Here is a 21,729-nt window from a genome sequence, read left to right on the forward strand (position 1 = left end):
CCTCCACCCCTTACTAGTAGCTAATATTTCACTAAAATCTAATAGTATTACAGCTATAAACAATGCAATATCCTGTTTACAGGAAAACGTTGAATGCTCACTGAAACAGTAAAAAAAAATAGTATCTAGATATTTTACATAGAAAAAAGGAAGGAAAAGGAGAAGTAATGCAATATGAACTACATATTATAATTCATTAAAGCAATGCCTGCCTATTTTTCAGTGCTTGAGTATTGTGCAGCACAACAGGATTCCCAAACACTAAATTCAATAATTGCAAGTTAAGTTGCGCAGAACAGTTCATTAAAATTTTTATTCTCACTTTACAAAGATCCCACTCCCCTGTTTTCATTGTTCTTCGATTGTCTGGTCTTCAACAGTTAAAATGCAGCCCGAGTAGCAGATCACTCACCAGCAGCACAAGCAAGGGGCAAAACCGTTGGAGGTGAGCATGTGAGTCCAGGAGCAGGGGATGCAGACAGCAGAACACGCAGCCCTGCCAGGAAGAAACAGACCAAAGTTTCTCCATCAGCAGGGGTGGCTGAGGAGGTTCCCATCTGTCCTTACAAGCCACAGCACCTTCTCACACTCCCTGTCCAAAGCTCCCAAGCATGGCACTGCTTGTAACTGTAGCCACAGCTTACCTGGTAAGGACAATATAACTTCCATTAAGCATGGTGCAATGAATAAATAGCTTTTTACCACATTTCCCTTTCTACCAGGTTAACTAGTTTTCTACTTATGAAGGAAAAGTAATTACAATAATACATTAAATACCTAAACATTGCACTTGTATGTACAGTAGGTATATGTAGAAATGCTATTGATATATATAAATTATTACTTTATAAAATCTAGGCTTGCATTTTTGAAAAATTAAATTACAAGGTTTCTTACAGGAAGTTCATGTATTTTAAGATATTTTAAGATATTTATAAAATTATTTTGTGGTGTTTGTATGGAGTGATGAAACGTGTACCTGCAGCCGCTATCAGAATATTGGTCCAGAGATTTTTATTCCAGATCAGAAAATTGGTCACTTCCCTAGGAAAACATTACTACATATTTCAATTATTTCGATTATTTATAGATTCAGAGTATCAAGAATGAACAGCACCTCCCTCCCTCCCTCCCCCCCCAGGAAAAACAAAACAAAACAAAGAACAACAACAAGAAAAGAAAAAAGGAGAAAAGAAAGATCTATAGTATCAACAATGCTCTAGACGTTTTCCTGTTGTCTTGGACATAAATTGCAAATAAAAAATAATGCTATGCCATTCTGTCACAAAATTATAGATTTAAAACTACTAAATTTCAAGCCCTAGTAAATGAAACTTTTTTTTTTTTTTGTCATCCCTCAGGACCACAATGTTATTACATAAGGGAAACAGAGGAATAAGACTTGTTTCTACAAGTAATTCTCAAAAAAATATTTATGTATTTTATAAAAAGCAGATCACCTAGGGGTTGTTTTTCTCTGGATTGTGTTGTTAAATTTAGTCACTCTAAAAATATGTTTTCAATATTCCTGCTTTGAATAGACCTGCAACATTTCAGAGAAAAGCAGAAAAAGTCTGAATGATGGCTGTTTTCTATCATCCTGCTGATTTTTTCCTACTTTCACTGTTGCACTTACACATCTGTACAAAGGAATTTCATCAATGTAATTGCTGAAAACAAAAACAACAACAACAAAACCAAAAACTAAGCAATGGTTTTTGAATTAAGGCAAGCTAAATAATCTTTTGTGGAGGAAAGACGACCCTTTTTCAGAAGGGTAAAATGTATCAGGAACTATATTCTTATTAAATCCTTTAGGGTAGCATATGCAAAGGGAATTTATCAACTGAATGTATACAGTAAAATTGTGCGATCATAACTTTTACAAAATATGTTTATCATCACATTAGGATGTACACCTTGAATTCTCCTTCAAACAAGTAATTTGCTGTCTAGCTAATTTTTTTTTTTTTTTGACAGAACATTAAACAGAGAAACCATAAGGAAAACACCTAGTATTTCAAATATACAGGGTTTTTTAGTTCAAATCTAGAAATACGAACCTGCTAGAGCAAGTCCAGAGAAGGTCCACAAGGATGATCAAAGGGCTGGAGCACTTATCCTATGAAGACAGGCTGAGAGAATTGGGGTTGCTCAGCCTGCAGAAGAGAAGGCTCTGGAGAGACCTTATAGAGACTTACCAGTACCTAAAGGGAGCCTGCAGGAAAGCTGGAGAGAGTCTCTTTCAGGGAGCGTAATGATAAGACAAGGGAGAATGGCTGATCTAACTAGATCTAAATAAAGCACAGATTTAGATTAGATATTGGTAAGAAATTCTTTACTATGAGGGTGGTGAGGTACTGGCACAGCTTGCCCAGAGCAGCTCTGGATGCTTCATTCCTGGAATTGTTCAAGGCCAGGTTGGATGGGGCCTTGAGCAACCTGGTCAGATGGGAGGTGTCTGTGCCTATGGCAGGGGGGTTGGAATGAGATGGTCTTTAAGGTCTCTTCCAACCCAACATTCTATGAGTCCTGAGTTCTTATTGCCAGGATCTGGCTTTGTAGCAGGAAAATAAGTCTCCTGGATTCAAGTTAATTTATATCTGGCTGCTTAATATAACCCTGCACCTCTAATATACCTAATAATGGTGCTGATTTTTGATCAAACTAAGTTCCCTTCCAATCTTCCTGAAGTGATAAGACATTTGAGTTTATACTGGTTGCAGCTCTACTGCTGCTTGTGAAGAAGAGCCCTTCAGCTTATAATTCTACTGCTCTGATCCTTCATGAAACTCATTTTTTTCGGAACTGATGAATTGGCATTCCTGGGACAATCAATAGGGGTTCACAGAATCACAGAATGATTGAGGTTGAAAGGGACCTCTGGAGATCATCTAATCCAATCCTGCTGCTCAGGCAGGGCCACCTACAGCATGTTGCACAGGATCACATCCAGATGGGTTTTGAATATCTCCAGAAAAAGAAAGTCCACAATCTTACTGGGCAACCTGTTCCAGTGTTTTGTCACCCTCACTGCAAAGAAGTTCCTCCTCATATTCAGATAAAACTTTCTGTGTTTGAGCTTGTAGCCATTGTTTCTCATCCTATCACTGGGCACCACTGAAAGTCTTCTGGACCCATCGTCTTGATACCCAAAAGATATTTATACACATTGATAAGATCCCCTCTCAGCCTTCCGTCCTCCAGGCTAAACAGGCCCAGCTCTCTCAGCCTTTCACCATAAAAGATGCTCCAGTCCTCCGCAGACTCACTCCAGTAGCTCCATGTCTCTCTAGTACTGGGCAGTCCAGAACTGGACACAGTACTCCATGTATGGCCTGGAAGAAAAGAAAAAATACATACACAAAACCAACCAACCACCACTACCACCAACAAAAACACAAGATCATATTTTGATGAAGATACTCAACAAAAATTCCATCTGTTTATTGCAAACCTTGGTTCTAGTCAATTATTTTACTTCACAGTTGTTTGATAGTAAACGGAGCTACTGGAGCTGTAACCAACCTTAAGCTAAGCACACCTGTGAATTTCCATGTTACTTATTAACAGGTTTGTATAGCTAAAACAGAATCAGGTGAGCTATCATCTATGTTTTCCACTAGTCAGTAGAAATCCAAGATTTCCATACAGATTTGTCTTTTTTCCCCTATTTCTTTCTTGGGAGGTAGTCACTCAGCCTTTTCCCATTCTGTCTTTGCCTTTTCAGCTGTGATAATTTTCCTGTCACTGCTACTCTTTGGAAACAATACTGAGACAAACTGCTCTACTCACTGATATTTGATGAACAAACATGGAAATATATACACACACATATATACACACACACACATATATATATATTCCTTTTTACCAAGCTGACTACTTTATAACAGCTAGGGGCAATCTCTGAAAAGTTCAGCTCCATCTGCCAATCTCACCGTATTTTTCCTTAGGGGTATTCATCAGTTGAAAGGCAGCATGTAATTACTGATAAATTTCTATAGCTCACATTCTCAAATACAATGAATGTGTATTAATTAACAACTTTGTCAAACTAATCTCTCATAATGCCTAGAATATATGTATTTTACTCAAAAGAGAATTTCTGTTTATCAGTTATGACAAAACATTATTAGTGAATACTGAAAATATGTACAATAACGTACAAGAATGAGAAAGAAATAATACAGTGGCTTTACTGAACAGGTATGAAAGAGCCACAATCAGAAAATCCTTCAAAAGCACACCTTTTATGGATACATATTCTATGGTAAATGTATGCTTCCATGATTAAGAAAGTAGCTTGGAAAAATTAATTTGGGGGCCACCAGTACAGTCAAAGACATTTTTGAATAATGTTTGCTTCTTATCGTCAAAATATTTATGATCATGTACCTTCTAAGCTAGCTGACTCTGAGTGAAAGTACAGTGGGTCAGTTGCTTGGTATTCAGTAGCTTGGTGTACAACAGAAAGTGTTACAGTAGTCTGCCAAATAAGGGAAAGCTACAGCTCCAGTTTTGCAAGAAAATTTTTTTTCCACACATACTCATCACAAGGCAATGATACTGACTTTCTCTTAGAATCAAGAACTCTCCTAGAGCAGCATAAAATGAAACTGGTTCAAGATACAATTTGTCCTGTGGTTCACTTGGTTGCTTGATGAAACAGACAACTCCAGACAACCCTGTGGCACATTGAATTCTGCCTGTACATACACTCAAACCCTTATAGTTATTTAGCTACAGGCAAATTATATATATGTTGGTAAATTTTGAATATAGTTTAAAAGTGAGACCTGACATTCATCTGATGTGAATAACCAGCACTGAGCCCAACATCATTTTACCTAGTAGGACTGAATGAGCAGTACAGAACGGAACCAACATCCTAGGCATCTGAAAGCTTTACCTTTAAATAGTAAAAATAAATAGTGACAAGTTTGAGAGGTATCACAAAGGAAAAAGGAAGATGAACATCTCCACACATCTCCTGAAGTCAAATAGAGCTGTTGTCACTCTGTATCCAATGCTTATGTTGTCTTTGAACCCATCCTGTGCCTAACCCTGCACTAGTCCTACCATTCATGGCAATAATGTTCCAGAGTGGATAGATGGCAGTTTTGTGTTAGTGTCCTAACGCACACACCTTTGTATGTAGATAGAGAGAGCATACAACAGAATTAAATAATTTTTTACATTGGAAGGGACATCTTAAGATCACCTATTTCACCCTTCTGCCCAAGCAAGGTCAGATAGACCAGGTTGTCCAGGACCACGTCCTGCTGGGTTTTGAATGTCTCCAAAGATGGAGACTCCATCTTAGACTCTGTCTAACCCATTCCGGTGTTACTTTCCAGACTAGTGACTTTCCTCAAACTGTACTGTTTGATGCTGGTCACAGCCCTCTGAGCCTGGCCATTCATATCATTCTCAATCCACTTACTATCCACTTATCTAACCCATACTTTTCCAGCTTGTTCATGACAATGTTATGTGAGACCGTGTCATAAGACTTACTAAACATAAACAACATCAGTTGCTCTCCCCTCGTCCACCAAAATGGTAACCTCATTTTATAAGGTTGTCACGCTGGTTAAGCATGATTTTCACTTCATAAACCCATGCTGCACATTCCTCATCAAATTCTTGTCCTTTGTGACTGGAAATGCTTTCCAGGAGGATTTTCTTCACTATATTCGCAATGGACTGGGGTGAGGCTGATTGACCTGTAGCTCCCCAGAGCTTCCTTCTTGCCCTTCTTGAAGATAGGCATTTGCCTTCTTTCAGTCTCCAGGGACCTCTCTCACATGTAATGACTTTTCAAAAATAATTGAGAGGTGCCTCACAGTGACATCAGCTACGTCCCTCAGCCCTCAAGTGTACAACCCATTAGACCCTATGTACTTATGTTATACCCAGTTTGATTCAGTGCTCCACTGAGGCTAAGTCTTCCTTGCTCCAGACTATCCTTCTGGTCTAAGTAGCCTTGGAACTCCTGAAGGCTGGTTTTACCAGCAAAGACTTAGGCAAAGAAGGCATCGAGTACCTTGGCCTTTTCCATGTCACTTGTTGCTGAGACCCCTGCCCTACTCAGCAGGAGACTCACATTTTCCCCAGTCTTTCATTTGCTGTTTTGTACTCATAGAATCCCTTTCTTGTTGCCCTTACCAGATTTAACTCCTGTTTAGCCTTGGATCTTCTAATCTTATCCTTGCAATGTTGCAGAGCTACTCTGCAATCCTCCTGCTTCCATCTCTTATATACTTCCTTTCTATGTCTGTATTTAATTAGAAGCAACTTGATCATCCATTCAGACCTCCTGTCTCTTTGCTTGATTTTCCCTACTTTTCAGGAAGGAAATTTTCCTGAGTTTCAGTATAGGCAAGACAGCAGTTTTCAAGTCAATACCAGGATAAGTAAGCATATGGCCATTCCAGCTAATGTGGTTAGTTCTGCAAGCTGGTGTTTCTCCACAGCACTGCAAAGCTGCAAGATTGCCTTACAAAGGTGAGGTCTGTTTTAAAAGTGCCAGAATAGGCAGACTCCTTGCCTAGGTACACCTCTACTAGCAATGGCATTGTTTAAGCCAGCAGAATGAAATCTTTTCTTTCCAGGCAAGAAAAATAAAACAGTAAAGCCACACAAGTAGGCATACTACTAAACACATTTACTCCAACAAGTCAATCTTGACTCCCAGGACAAGTAATGTAGAGCTATTATATTTGTGTTACTTCTTGTGCTCTTGTAAAACAGACAGGTCTCATTCATGTAACACAGCAATCAGTTTGGGGTATTTGCTGGGTCCTGTGCATAATTAACATTTTTTTTTTTTTTTAAGATAAGAAATGCAGTGTATTTTCATGAGAAAACATTACATATTTGAGTGTAATTGTGCTAGGATATTACTGGAAAACTCTGAAGAAAAGACGGGGCCAAACCTGATGTAGTCTCATCCATATTATCTAGTAAAGAACCAGTCACAGAGAGGGATGTAACCCACCACCAGAACCACCCTGAAATTTGTCTAAGAGAGAACCTTCAAGTTTCCTTCAGGAAAAGTCCTGTAGTGAACTAGTGTCTGTAGAGTGGACAACTGGGCTCCAGAACAAGGAGTGATTCTGGAAGCTATGGTATTTTACCATTTTACCTGTGCATCCAAAGAAAGGGTTCCTGCTAATGCACCAGCAATCATCTCTCTTTGCAAGAAGTGTTTCTGTAAGGCCTACTGATCTATGTGTGAGCTTTCTGCCTCCTGAGCATTTGTTACCCTCTCTATGTGCTTGCACAAGATGCCAGGAGCTTCGGTGCCAGAACAAGTATCTTGCTTGCTCTTCTGTCACTTTGGCTTTGCATTCACACTATTGACTAAAATAGCTGTGCTAGCAGAATCCAGGGTAAATCTGTGCTTAGTTTCTGGAAACAAAGGAAAAGCACTTAAGGGAAGAGAATGCTTGAATAAGTTTGTAATATAAAAGACAGGATAACATTCAGACCTCTATTGTTCGGATGTTGTTACCTGGCTCAACATCTGAATTCTTACAATTCTGTTTAGGTTCAAAATCCCACACTTTATCATTTTGATCATTGAGTGCAGTAGCCTAGGGTTGAAATTTCCAAGAGACTATAAGGAAGTTTATATTTCAGTGGGATTTGAGCACCTGATTCTCCCATGATACCTTGATAATCCCAGCACACAAAGTAAGATTTTTGTCTGAAAATTATTTAAGGAAAAAAAAAAAGTTAAGATTCAAACACTGGAAGTCAGTCCACTGAGACTGAGAAACTCATTGCATAATGTTAGATTCTTTTCTAAGACTAGTGATTGCATCACCAAAGACAAGCACATACAGGACCAAACTGGTTTTACGAAAGCCAGAATCCCACTGGTCATAAGGGGAGATCATATTAAACAAACAGACAGAAAAGTCCACTTTAAGAAATTTCTCCCCAGGCTGAAATACAGGATCATCTTTGGGAAAAAAATAAATAAATAAATAAATAAAAGATAATATTGCAGATGGCAAGGCTCCGGCTAAAGAAAATCCAGTTATAGCAGAGGAGAAAAGCATATGTTTCAGATATGTACTATAAATAGACTAGGTACTCTTATGGGATGTATCAGCATACAGAAGAACAGCAATAGAAAAGGCCAGAATAAACGTACATTTTCTTTTTTTTTTCAGTTCCATCAGTTTCCTGCTTACATTTAGCAGCATTATAGTTTTTTGCCCCTCATATGTTTTAAAATCTAGCATTTGATTCAAAATAAAGCTAATTTGCATTGGCATAGTGACTTAACTCACTGGTGTATTATTACTGTGTAAGCAGGTGTACCAGCAACTGCAAATAAATGCTTGCTGATGGAATCCCAACAGGGTTTCTGATGAGTTTTCATTTTGTTGAACCTTACCCAGGAAATTATTGTGTAAAAAGCTTTCCTCTTACTTCCTTGCCTGAAACATTATTTAACTACACCTGGCCAAATTCACAGAAATTATAGTAACTATTCATAGAGAACATACCAAAAATCCCATCAGCCTTTTTAAATCATTGTCTCAAAACCTGCATATGAACAGTGAAAAAATCCCCCTCAGATTAGTATGCACAATGAGACTTCTGATCCAAATGCTGTTCGCTGTATAACCTACATAGAGAAAGATGAAAGCTTTAAGGTGGAATCTAGGTGACACATCACTGAAATATTACAAGTGAAAATATTTTACAGTAAGACATCATTCAGAGCAAAAATATTTGCTATTATGATGCTTTTGGCAACACATTTGATCATGTAATTAGAGTTGATTTTCGCTTTAATTATTCGGGCTGACAGCATCTCCAACTATTTTGCCATTTGGGGAATAAATGGCATGTTCAAGTCAATTAGGAATATCCAAGAAACGTTGCAATGGGCTCTTCATGTCCCACATTCTACAGTCTCCTATGAAGGAATTATTTAGGTCAATCTTTCTTACCTACAGTAAAGAGCAGGAGAAAAGTTTTCAGTAAAAGGCTGAAGAAAAGCTATTGATGCTTTTATATATATCCACAAAAGTAACTGCCAAAAGCACATACACAATCCACATCTAATACTATATAATGCTTTGCAAGTAATCTTCAAACACTGCCAGGGTGTTGATTTGAAAGTCAGCAAACAAGATTAAAATAAATGTTTTCCTTTGCAAGTGGGTGTTTAAAAAAATAAAATCCAATAGATTACCATGAGTGTTTATGAGTTCTCTTAACCGAAAATGATGAGAATTTATATACAACATAGAAAAGTTGATAAAGTACCTAAAATTTGCTATGGAAGGTTCTATTAGAGGCAACTGGGCCATTATTTACAAAGAATACTGACTTACTTCCCCTCCCCCTCCCCCCAAAAAAGAAAAAAAAAAAGACTATACACTGTAAAGTTTTTTTTTGTTTGGTTGTTTTTTCCCAGCTTAAAACTGAGTTTGCCTTCCTGCTTAATTCCAAAAGGATATACTACTACATGAGTTTTACTCACCTGTGATGTGAAAGTCACTGGACAGAATTCCTGCATCAACAGGAAACACAGGTATAGTGCTTCTCAGCCACCTGGCGATCACAGTGAAATGCCTGTCAGTAGCTAGAAGAACCAGCATCTTGGCACGATTCACAACGTTATCATTTCAGGTTCCTTTCAGTTATATGTACCACATTATATAAAAATATAAAATATCCTTCATGTGAAGAGTCTTCACCTCACAGTTTAGCCTTTAGTGCTCACAACTTTTGACACTGTGGAGAGACTTACCAACCTGATCTTGCCCTGTTGAGAAACAGCTACTTGGAGGGACTCTCTACCTAAGTCAGAGTGGAGACAGGTAGTAACACAGGTGTCAGGATGTTTCTGGATGTGACTTCCAAATGCTTTTCAGCTGTTGAAACATTCCTGCATAGCCATAGCAAGAGAAGGAGGATAGTGCATAATTACTTGTATATGCACACTCTAACCTGACTTCTTTGGAAGTCTTAAATGCTTTGAGGAGGTTTCTATGTATACAAAATAAATAAATAAATAACAATTTACTTTAGGAAAGTAAATCTCTCAAATCTTTTAGTTGTTTAGCTCATTATTAATTTGTCATTTTTTTCAGGCAAAAAAAAGAACATGTGAAATGGGATATAGAGTACAAAATGTGTCTGGGAAGTCATTATGTGTGTAAGCTTAGTAATGAGTGGGAATACAATACCTTTTCTAGGGTTTGGACTTTTTTGTTTGTTTGTTTGTTTGGCTTTGGCATCACAGTGCCACTACTCATTTTGGAGATGCTGAGGTAGTTGTAGTCATATTGGTGCTTTGGAAGAGCCTCTCCCTTTCTTGGAAGTCAGCTAACACCACCCTGCTGAATAGCAGGCTCTCATCTGTAAAAAGTGGTTCCTTCTCTTTCTCAGCACCTGTTGAACACAGCACTCAGCTACATACACTGCCTCCTGTAGGGAGTAAGGATTCCTTTTATTGTGGAAGAACAAGCTCCTATTGCCTTCTGGCTGCTGACTTGGCTCTGTAGGAAGTTAGCTCCCAGCTCTGTGCTCCCATTTGCCTGCAACCACAGCAGTAGGAGGAGCTTCCACCCCTTCTGCAAGCATAATTTCCATCTATTTAAAGAGCTGTGATTCACACGCCATGAAAACTCCAAATTTAGCAAAGCAAACTTTAGAAAAGCAGGCGTCCCGCCCCTTCATACCACTTGTCCTCAGATCTCACAAGAAACCTGAGTCTGACCAAAGGCATAAACTCACCAACTCACCAGGAGCAAGGTGAAGACTCCAAAAATGTCTGATTAAGAAAAAACATTTAAAAAATTCATTTAGGAGCAAAATGAGAAAGCAAGCATGCAAGCAATACAGTTCATTTAAGTAGAAACATGTAAACAATATTTTTATCAGGTCATCCTGGAGAAGAGATGATTGCTACTTTGACAAAAATGCATTATTTTAATACCAAAAATGCATTTTATTTTTTATTTTTTACCAAGATCTGCATGATAGACGGATTAATTGATTCTTTGTATTTCTGAGCTTGCTAAGGTCAGCAAGCATTCCTAACAATTTCTAGTTCCTCATCATGACAACCATTATGTTCACCTCTCAGATGTCTAAATGTATTCCACGTATAATGGAAACGTTATGTAAAGTGCAGCATGACAGGAATACTTAGAATTGTTCAAAGCTGCACTATGGAAACGAACCTGATTTGTGCTAGCCATCCAATATGGGATTTGCATGTTTTGGTTTTCTACAGGCACACTGAGAAATTCAGCTACATAAGGGCTTAGACATTGCAGGTTGGCTAGTGTTACATCCCTTGTGGCTTTACTATAAGCAGAAAAACAAACACAAACAAAAATAATCTATACAGGAAGAACAGGCATGCTGACCGAGATTGTTTGACATTAGAAAAGCATAGTTCCAGCTGCCTACTCTTTGTTACGATGTCTACAGTAAATCTGGCATAATGTTCACACAAGAAACAAAGAACTACTGCAGAGGACTCTTAAATAGGAGAAATAGATTTTGAAAGGTGTCAATTTAAGTAATTTAACTACAGCAAATGAAAAATAAAACAATTCTCTAAAATCTGAACCTTTCCATTAGAGAAAACAGCTGTGAGAAAAATTAGCTGTTCTTTGAAGAAGAGAAAAATAAGGCAGCGTGTGATACAGGCAAGAAACTGGAAGAAAGTGCCTGCATTCATAAAATATAGTGTGTTTTGCTTATCTGTATAGCACAATGTCAATAAATAAAATAAAATAAATCTACTGTTCCTGTGTCTGAACTTGTCAAGAGATCTGTGACATGGTCTCCAGCATAGCAAAATGGCCTGTGCTCACAGAAACAAGTACAGCTCACTGGTTCATTGATGTTACCTTCAGTGCCTTTCAGTAACTACGTCACAGGTCTCATGCAGCCTGGGAAGGTTAGTGAGTAGCCATTTAACAGAAGAGCAAATTGCACCAGCCAGAGAGGCCCTGCAGGTAGGAGAGTGGGTAACACACATTTTGGTACTTGAAGGATTTGTAATTCGAAAGGTGTTCCAAAAAAATTCTTGTCCAAGTTGAGAAGAAGAAATCGAATTTTCCTTTGGATTTACCAAATGTCCAGCATCAAAAGTCCAGTCTGAAAAACTCAGCGTGAAGAACAATTTGAACACAAAATGAAATATCTGCAACACAATTTTCACAAACAGGTCTGAGAAAGACCTGCAGCATTGTTCACACTCCAAATTCACTATAGATATACTAATAGTACAGTATTTGTAGACTATAATATAATCACACTATAGATTAACAAGTAGTGCTGTAGGAAAACGCGGAAACATTTCTTTCTGGCTTTGTATTGATTTGCATCATCTCCCTAATATCTGCCAAACATCTTAATTTTTCTCTCACACAAACATAGCTTTTAATAAAAGGTTCCTTATAAGAAAGAATTAGATAGAGATATTAAACATATGCTGCATTAAAAGCAACTAGATCATTGTTTCCTCCATATTGTAACAAATAAAGATCTTTTTTTTGAAATATATCTCAGGAAGAAATTTATGAATAACAGCTGGAGGCCAGAGCTGGCATAATATAAGGTGAGGAGGAAAAAAATCAATTTTTTTTTTTTTTTTGTTATTATTCTGGAATTCAGATCTCTCCCTAGTGTTCCTCACCAGAGCATCTGAAACAAATCCAAGTGCAGATTGAAGAGGTTGTGGACTGAGTAGATTAAATGAATGTCAAAAAATTGTCACGTTCATATGACATTCATCCAGCATTTTACCATGATTCAAAAATAAAATAACTTGCTAGTACTTGTGGTGTATAACTTCTCTGCTTTCACATGTGATGGCTGGGAGGTAGTCAAAGATTTAAAAATTATGCAGAGGTTTTGCGGATCTGACATCCATGGAACTACAGATTGATAAATGTACCAGGAAAATGACTAAAAGCATTAGCAAGGAACTGCTGGACTGCTGCAGAAACAGGAATGGAAAAATCAGCCTACACATTGAAGGGTACATCTGGACTCACAGATTGTCAGATTTTTTAAAGGCATATGGATAGAAGAGGCCTTGCTGATTCTTATCTCCATGAATATAGGAAAAACTTTCAATCCTTTCACAATAGGCTCTTAAGAAAAACACACAATTGGGTAGTAAGAGAAAAGAAACTTCCACAAATAAATGATTCGTTAAAATAAAGGGAAAAGAAGGTATTAGTAAAGGGGAAAGCTTCATAGCAAAGGAAATGTCCACAGGGACTTATGAGTTTGCTTTTCAGTGTATTCATAAGTGATCTGGAAAAGAGCATGGCAAAATCTACTAATAAAACCAAGTTTTTTTAGAGCAGTGGTAAAGATGACGACTGAGTGAACCACTTTCCTAAACCTATCAAAGGATAAAAAGGCTAATGATAATGGCGGTTGAAATTCAATGTAGGTATATGTAACATGCTGCACAAGAAATAATCCTTGCTTGATATATGAAATGATGAACTCTAAAATGACTATCCCCACTTGGGAATGAAATGTTGGAAGGGCAGCAGTTCTAAGCTGAATGCTTGGTTGGGTGTGAAGAAAAAAAAAAAAAAAGAGCAAAACTGTTACACTGCTGTATAAAGCAATAATATACCTACAATTTAAAATTGTATACAGGCACTTCTCTTAAAAGCCTCAAGCAATCTATCCCCAAAACCACATCCTTCCAACACTTAAGAGTATGATACCTAAACCTGTTAAAAGTCATTTTGCTAATGAAGTAGTTTAAGTAAATTGTTTCAAGACCTTTCAGAGAAAACAAATTTAAACTTCACTTCAACTTTTAGAGTAGAATGCTCAACATTTGCAAACAACAAACATGTAAATCTGGCTTAATAAAGAGTAAAGCCGGGCTTCATTCCAGATACTTAATTCTTTTCATTAAACACTTTAAAAAAATATATATTTCTGTGAGATTTTCCGCATAAACACAGTAGTGAAACTTCTGCTTGGGAGCAGTGTAAAATAGTTGCTTAAACTTCCTAGCACAGCTAGTATGGGCTCTGTATCTGTGGTATTATCCACTGTAAGCTATTAAAGAAATAATCTTCGTAGTCATTAGAGATTTGATTCATGACAACAAGAACATTTAGTTTTTCTTTAGTGAAAAATTATCACTTGTGTCTTCTGTAAAGATTAAAATCCTACATATTTCAATTGTAAATCTTAAAAGGAAGAGTAAGAACTGACTCACCGGAAATCTGAGGCTATGTCTGCAGCATTTTTTTTCAAAATATAAAACACTTGAAATAGAAAAGAAGAAGAATTAGAAGAGAAACTTCTATAGAATCAAAAGGATATAAGCCTATAAGAGAGGAAAAAAATAGAAGAGGATTGTCATAGCAACCAGTTAAGAACATATTCAACACAGGAAACAATCTGCTTAATCTTCCTTTTTAAGAACTACAGCACATAGTGCACCGTCCAGATGAGTAACAAGACATTTTTAAACAGATAATGAATTAAATCTCACTTCATTAAAAGACTGTGGTTTATTCACAGAGTTTTTGACTCATTTGGTGCATCTACAGCTACAGGGCCATAGAGGAAAACAAAAATAACCAATCTTCTCTTTGTTTCAATTGCCTATCCTGCAATTAAGCCCAATGATTTTTGGTGAAAGAAAAAGAAAAGGTGATACTACCTTTTAAAAATTAGGAATAGATGATCCTCTTGCACTCAGAATAAGAGTATTAGAAAATTAAGCTGGTCCAGATCGAGAGAACAAGGAATGTAATCCCAGCTATTCTTTTCCATTTTAATGCAAGCTGGTCTACAATGTTACAGAAACTTTGGTGGCTTCTGAGCAGTATCTTTAATTCATGAACCCACATTTTTGTTTTAGTATTGACATCAGATATTCAGGCAGTTTTACTCAATCTCAATTTTACCATATGCTGTAATCAAATATTGCAACATTGCCAGATTTGAAACAAAACACACACTTATTTTCATTTGCTTTGCAGATAATCTTGATTTAAATAACACTTTATACGTTTCTGAAGGACTTAGCTTCAGCCACTATATGACTTCACATCCAAGAATTCCAGGAAAGTCTCGTTAGCAAAGCTGCATGGAAAACATTGTCTCTCATTAGTGAAAAATTACTGCAAACCAAAAGGCAAGAGGCAGCAAACTTCTAATGAAATATCCCACCTTTTTCAAGAAACCCAAAATATTAAATACAACCAAAGTCTGCTTTTCTAAGAAGTTGTTAAACATTCTGAAAAAAGCTGATATTTCTTCTGCAAATAAAAATTTTTGTTGAGGTTTTTATTTCTCAGCACAAGGGAATTTGCTCCTATAATAAGTCATTTGTTCTTCAAGTTTTCAGAACCAAACTGCATTTCCTACAAATCTTTTGCTGTGTGTAGCCGTTTATGTTTTAAAAATCAAGGAAAAACACTGCATGAGCTAAATAAAAAGGGCATTTATTACATAATTGAAATCCACAATTATTTTCTGGCAAGTTGAATGCATTAATTTATTTCAGATCCTTCAAGAAAAAGTACTATTATTGCAACTATTAAAACTGGCATATTTCTGAATTCTAAATTTTTACCCTCAGGGCTTTCCTTTTCAGATGCAAGAAAACAAACTGCAGAAATTTATTTTGGTAAAAAGGATTGATAGACAGTAAATTTGGTCTCACACATTCACTTGCTTTAAAATACCTTAACGGATCCTAACCATTAAGTCTAGTTCTCCACTCCTACCCCAGGGCAGAGTCAGAGCACTTGTGTTACACACATTAGGCTACACCTGCTTACTTCTTGGCAGGCCTCAGGTAAGCAGCCTTTAGCTCCTGAGTCAGGCACCATGGGGTGGCCTGCAGCCATGACAAGCAGCAGCCATGCTCAATGTCATGGGACTTGTCCTAAAGATCTGCCTTTTCCAAACTTGGTGCTCCCTTGTGCCCCCATCACCAGTTTGTGGCCAGACCTCACCAGCACTGGAATGAGCTGGATTTACCTCTTGCCCCATCACCACCATCTCGATAGAGCCATGGCCACCTCCCTCTCACCTCCCCTACTGTCGTCTTCATGGGGACATGAGGACAACTCATGTTGTTTTCTCTGTCATACAAACAAAGTTGTGCTCTCTGTCATGCAAAGCTTTGACAACGGGTCGAGCTGTCCCAGCAGCCAGAACTTACCCAAGGCAGTGGGTGGACTTGTTGATGAGACGTGGGAAGGCTGTTTGCCATTCTATATACTGGGGAAAGGTGCAACACGTACACATGATGACCCCTTTGCATGGTGGCCTCACAAATACTTGGTATGTCCTCAATAGGTGCAGCACAGTGCTCCCCAAAACAGCATCCTGTTAATTTTCTGTCATTTAGCAGTGAAAATTCTCTGAAATTCAGGGTTACAGATCTGCTATTGCTCTGCCAGGCCACCCTGCGAATATGTGCCATCCTTCATTGCACTGCCAGACAGCACCTCCTTCAAATTCAGGCATCCTCTATTCTGTCTGACTGGTTTGCCACTTACATTACTATTATTAAAAAAACACCGGTAAACTACATCAAGGTTTTGAGCCACCACTGTTTGTGGAACATGAGAGGAATATACTCCCTCTCCTATACAAACAACTGTCTAACACACTTGCTCACTTGTTCCATGTCCCTCTTCTTGGTCTCAGAAAGTGAATTAAAATCACTTTTATAGAAATACTTAAGGTTCAATTTTGAAAGGTCTAACAGCTGATCACAAAAAAAAAAAATGCCAGCAAAATATTAATAATGACGGCAGTTGAAACATACACCTTAAAGTCGCAGAAAGCAGAGCTTTGGCTTTTACTGTTTCCTGACACATTCCACCAGTCTGTACAGACAAGCAAGGTGCTTACCCAGAAGTGGTAAGGGTAAGGCAGACATGGAAGCCTGGGAAGGTCCATGGTGGGGTGCTCCCCCAGGTACTTAATAAAGGTACTTAATAAACTGCTGTGATTTTTATCAGAAATGCCAGTAACCCCATTCCACAACTACGTACCAAGAATGGGAACAGGCTCCTGCTGTTTGTACAGCACGTAATGTAGACATAAAGACCCAAAGATTTATGGTTCATAACTTAAACTCTTAGGTGTCTAAGCCTGCTACCAGCATTTTACATTCTTGACTAGTGTAGTCTTGTTTAAGGTTTCCAGCCTTTCATTTTACAATAGTTAATTCATTAGTCAGATTCTCACTTACTAGATTTAAACTTTACCATTTGCTGTTTCACATGTTCTGAGGATTTTGCTAAAATTCCTGATTAAAGTTTCATGTTATTTTCCTTTTAATGCTTGGCTGCATTTAATAAAGTCACAAAGAAGTATGTGTTGAAAGAATATACATCTTCATCCACTGTTGCTTTGTGTTGTTCTTGCCTTTTATGAAAGGTAAAGTACTATTATTTATTCTCTTTATAAACACTGTTTTACAGTAGATTTATGTTGTATTTATATAAAATCAGCAATACTTGAACACATTAGAGGTATTATATGTTAACCACTGACATATACATATTTATATACATATTGTGCAAGTGTCAACATTGCAAAACACTACTGAAAAGAAAAGGTTTTAAAAGACAGGGCAGTAGCATTTTTCTGCTTCAATTTTGGCCTAACAGCTAAACACAAAAAAAAAAAAAAAAGTGCTTGTAAAATACTAGTGATGTTAGTAACTGAAACATGCCCCTTAAAATTGCAAAAGGCAAACCACGGTGTATGAACTGTGTATTATATGTTAACAGAACGTACGGAGAAGCTGAATTCCTACCCTGAAAACCTGTAAGAAATTAAACTTTTGTTACAAAAAATAATCAAAAATTTTTTTCAGCTTCACATTGCAATATGGTAAACATATAGGTTAGCCTAGGTAAACAATAGGGTTAGCCTTAGGATTATTGTATACCAAATATCAGCAGAAATCTGCAATCAGTTCTAGAAGAATCCACAAGAATTTCACTCCCAAATCTCTATAAACAAAGGTTAATGAATGAACTGTCCTTGAACCTACAATGTATCTTCAGCGTGCTTACAAATAAGGATGATCCACAAACCAGGAGAAAACACTTAAACAGCTTCCAAAGGGGCAGATAAAATTATTTTCCCTAACAAACAAGCATTCTAACCAAAAGTCATACAAAGTTCAGCTGGCATGAACATAGCCACTTTGAAGTGCTCGCTAATGACAAACTGCCTCCTACAGACATTTCCATGAGAGCATTGGAACATCTCAGATCTATAGTCTCAGCGATAAATAGGTTAGACACTCACGCATTATCATGGTAAAGATCACTAGGAGAAATAAATCAGTGACCTATGACACCATCCATTGGCAAAATAATTTTTTAAGAGAGTATGGCAAAATGACCATTTGGATGGACAACTTTGCTTTTGTAACTAAGGACTGAGATGCATATCCTTCCCTTCAGTGCAGCCATTTCTAATTTGGACTTTACTTGATGTGAGTAAGCCACTTACGCTTCCAAAACTAATTTAAAAAGACAGTAAAAGGTAACAATAAAAAGCGTATGATTTATCGCCAAAAGATTTCAGTGTATTCCAATTAGATTTTGATATTTTTCACTGATAACACTGTATTCCAGTAATTTCTTTCTGTAGTCATAAGAAAATTTTTTACACGTATACCTACTGCTGTTTATCAAAGCAATAAATGTACAAGGTTCTACAACTGAGAGAATTAACATTTGAAACAAAACAGACAAAAGAAAACTCTTACTATAAGCTTACTGTGTCATTAGCTATATGAGATGGTGTGTAGGAATACATTATAATTTCAAATGAACAGTGAAAAATTGATATTTTAAAAAACGATATAATTACCAAGCAACTTCAATAAACACTCATAAAATGATAAACAAAACCTTTCTGAAAACTGTATCAACATGTAGTAAAAGGAGACAGTCAGGTTTTGCTCCAAAACCACTGTTGTTCCAAACCAAAATAAAATAATTTAGACACAGCATGTTTAGCCTTTTGTGGAAAGATCCTCTACAGAAACATGTATGTTGGTACACACACACACATATATATATATGTATGTACATACGCTTATACCAGTGCACAGTAACATGCTGGTTTACTTTAACACAGAGTGAGTTACTGATGAGAATGGGGGGGGGGGGGGGGGGGGGGGGGGGGGGGATTACAAACCAACCCACTTTTTTAGTATAATATAATCTTGCTCAGAGGAGGACTAAATAATGTGGAGGTTGAGTGAGAAAAAATACAATATATTTGCATTCCATCGTTAGCCACTGTGCTGTTAAAAGCATTAACAGTGTTGCATCAGTATTACAAAACAGAAGGACATTTTCTTGGAAAAAATCAGTAGTAACAAGTAAGAGCATTGCCACAGTGGTTCCATGGACTAGATTAATAATGACTGATTGCTTACTGTTGCTTGTAGAGAACAAGAATGGGAGGGGGGACATCAACAAATGAACTTGAGAGGCAGCAGATTCAAAACTGTGAAAAGGAGGATGTTGGTCATACAACATGTTGCATTGTATTGAAAGATGAGTGCTTAAAGTTTACTTCTTGAACTCAAGTGACAACTTGAGTAAATTAACAGAAGAGTTCTCTACTGTGGGCTATTAAATATAGAAAAAATAAATCTGGGTTTGGAAGTCTCTTAAACACAAAATGGGAAAATAGTGTGAGAAAGTGTCATTTAATGAAACTGGAGGCTTTCCATGTGTACGCATCACACCAAAGGAAATGCAAACATATTAAAATATGTTGCTGTTAACAGACTTCTGACTTTTACTTATCAACAGTTACCACTGTGCAAAATTTCCTTGGGTAATTTCAAGTGGTGTTCTGCTGCCTACGGTCCATCAAACAAGAGTGACTTGTCAGTAACATATAGCCTGACTACTGAAACTTAGGAAAACTACACATGCACCTTCCTGCAATTTTAAGGAAGTGGGACAATAAATAAACTTAAAGATAAAGCTCACGTATAGACATTCAAAATTAAACCTAATTTTCAAAATAAGAAAACCACTGGAACAGTTTTGTAAAGGATTATTCAAGGGTTTGGAAGTGGCATTGTTCTTTTTTCTAGCTGGGAATATAGAAATGAAACAATTTACATATGGCTAATGTAATACAGGCAAGTCATACATTTTCCTCTTTTTCTACACACACCCACACCCACTGGTTACATTTTAAGAAACAGGACCAAAACATCCTGTTTCAACAAGGATAGAAGACGTAGTTCTGTATCCAGTATATGGCCTTAAATGCAGTAATAATACTGTAAAAAAGTCTCATGTAACAAGCATATTTTGATGCTTTAAAGTAGAAAGGTGTACTGTCCCTTATTTTACTCTGAATACAACTGAAAATGAAGTTGCATTATTTTACTTAAGCCAAAAACAAAAGAATAAAATCAGCTTGTTTTGTTTGGAGGTTTTGGTTGCTTGGAATCTCTGGAGAGCTCAAATACTTAAGTAAATTGGACGGTACAGTTCACGGTTCATTATGTCTTCTCTGCATTGCCCTGACATTCAGTCATATGTCTTTAAATCTGCAAGCAAGATAAATAAACGCTGTAAGTAAGTCATGAAACTTAAAAACTCAGCTTCCTGTATCTTTATGTTTTATTTCTGACTTTTCCCATTCTATTAAGTTTTTCTTTTGAGTGGGACAGACATACTTTCAGTGCAGATTTTCTGGTGTCTGATATTACAGTTGAGCTGGCATGAGAGTTTATGAGAACATATAGCATCACAAAACAGTTTTGGATGGTCCAGGACTTAAGCCAACAGGCTTATGAAGTAATGATTCTGAAAATCAATCTACATCTACATTTTTTTTGGTTGTTTCCATCCCTGCTAACTGTTGGAAAATGTGTCCACTTCACCAGAGTAAGAGGCATGGTATAATATCTCAGAATGAAAAGCTACACTAAAGTTGGATACATATCAGTGAACAAATAATTAAGTTCTGTATCTGAAATACATCCTTTATATTATAATTTTATAGCTGAAACTTTCTGAAGATTATGCAATATTTAGCTAAATATTGTAATTAACATTATATTTGTTTTATCTATATTTTTAACTACATTTATATATCAAAATGAAGTATATTATTATTGTTATACTTAAGGAATAAGAACAATTTTACTTCAAAATTTTCCATATAGTTATACATATTTATGTGTATGTATATATATATTTTTTTTGTGGACATATAAACATCACAGAATGAAGCCACATGAGCCCTGCTTACTGTAGCAAAAATATATACACATACACAACACCAAACTTGAAGTTCCAGGACAATGGGATGTTTATAGATGAAGGCCATTTTTCTTAGGTTATATGTCCCATTACTTTTCCATAATTTCTAGTTTCTAATTTCTGTGGGTTTTATGCTGTAGCACTGCATTAATGGAGGACTTTTGAATAGCCTTATAACACTGCAAAACAATGTTATGGATTATTATCCATGAAATGAATATACATAGATTATGGATTTATATGTGCAAATGTGAGCACTGATATAAATAACTTATGTATTAATCCATATTAATGACCTATAGATATTGTATACTTATACAAATGACTGTATAATGAGTTCACAGAGCTTAAGGTGTGTGTTTCTGTTGTTGGGCAAATGGATCAATACATTTTATATTTAACATGAAGA

At 36.8% G+C, this 21,729-nt stretch overlaps 1 long non-coding RNA gene across 1 annotated transcript; it reads right to left on the minus strand.

The window, feature by feature from the left end:
• Positions 1-1,906: 1,906 nt before the first annotated feature.
• LOC136789739 (uncharacterized) lies at positions 1,907-9,585 on the minus strand. Its single transcript, XR_010828666.1, has 3 exons — positions 9,512-9,585; positions 3,273-3,338; positions 1,907-2,159 (listed from the first exon to the last, which is right to left on the minus strand). It is a non-coding gene; the product is annotated as an uncharacterized lncRNA (long non-coding RNA).
• Positions 9,586-21,729: the final 12,144 nt, after the last annotated feature.

The sequence above is a fragment of the Anser cygnoides genome, chromosome 1, assembly GCF_040182565.1.
Source record: "Anser cygnoides isolate HZ-2024a breed goose chromosome 1, Taihu_goose_T2T_genome, whole genome shotgun sequence".
In the NCBI taxonomy this organism is placed as follows: Eukaryota; Metazoa; Chordata; class Aves; order Anseriformes; family Anatidae; genus Anser; species Anser cygnoides.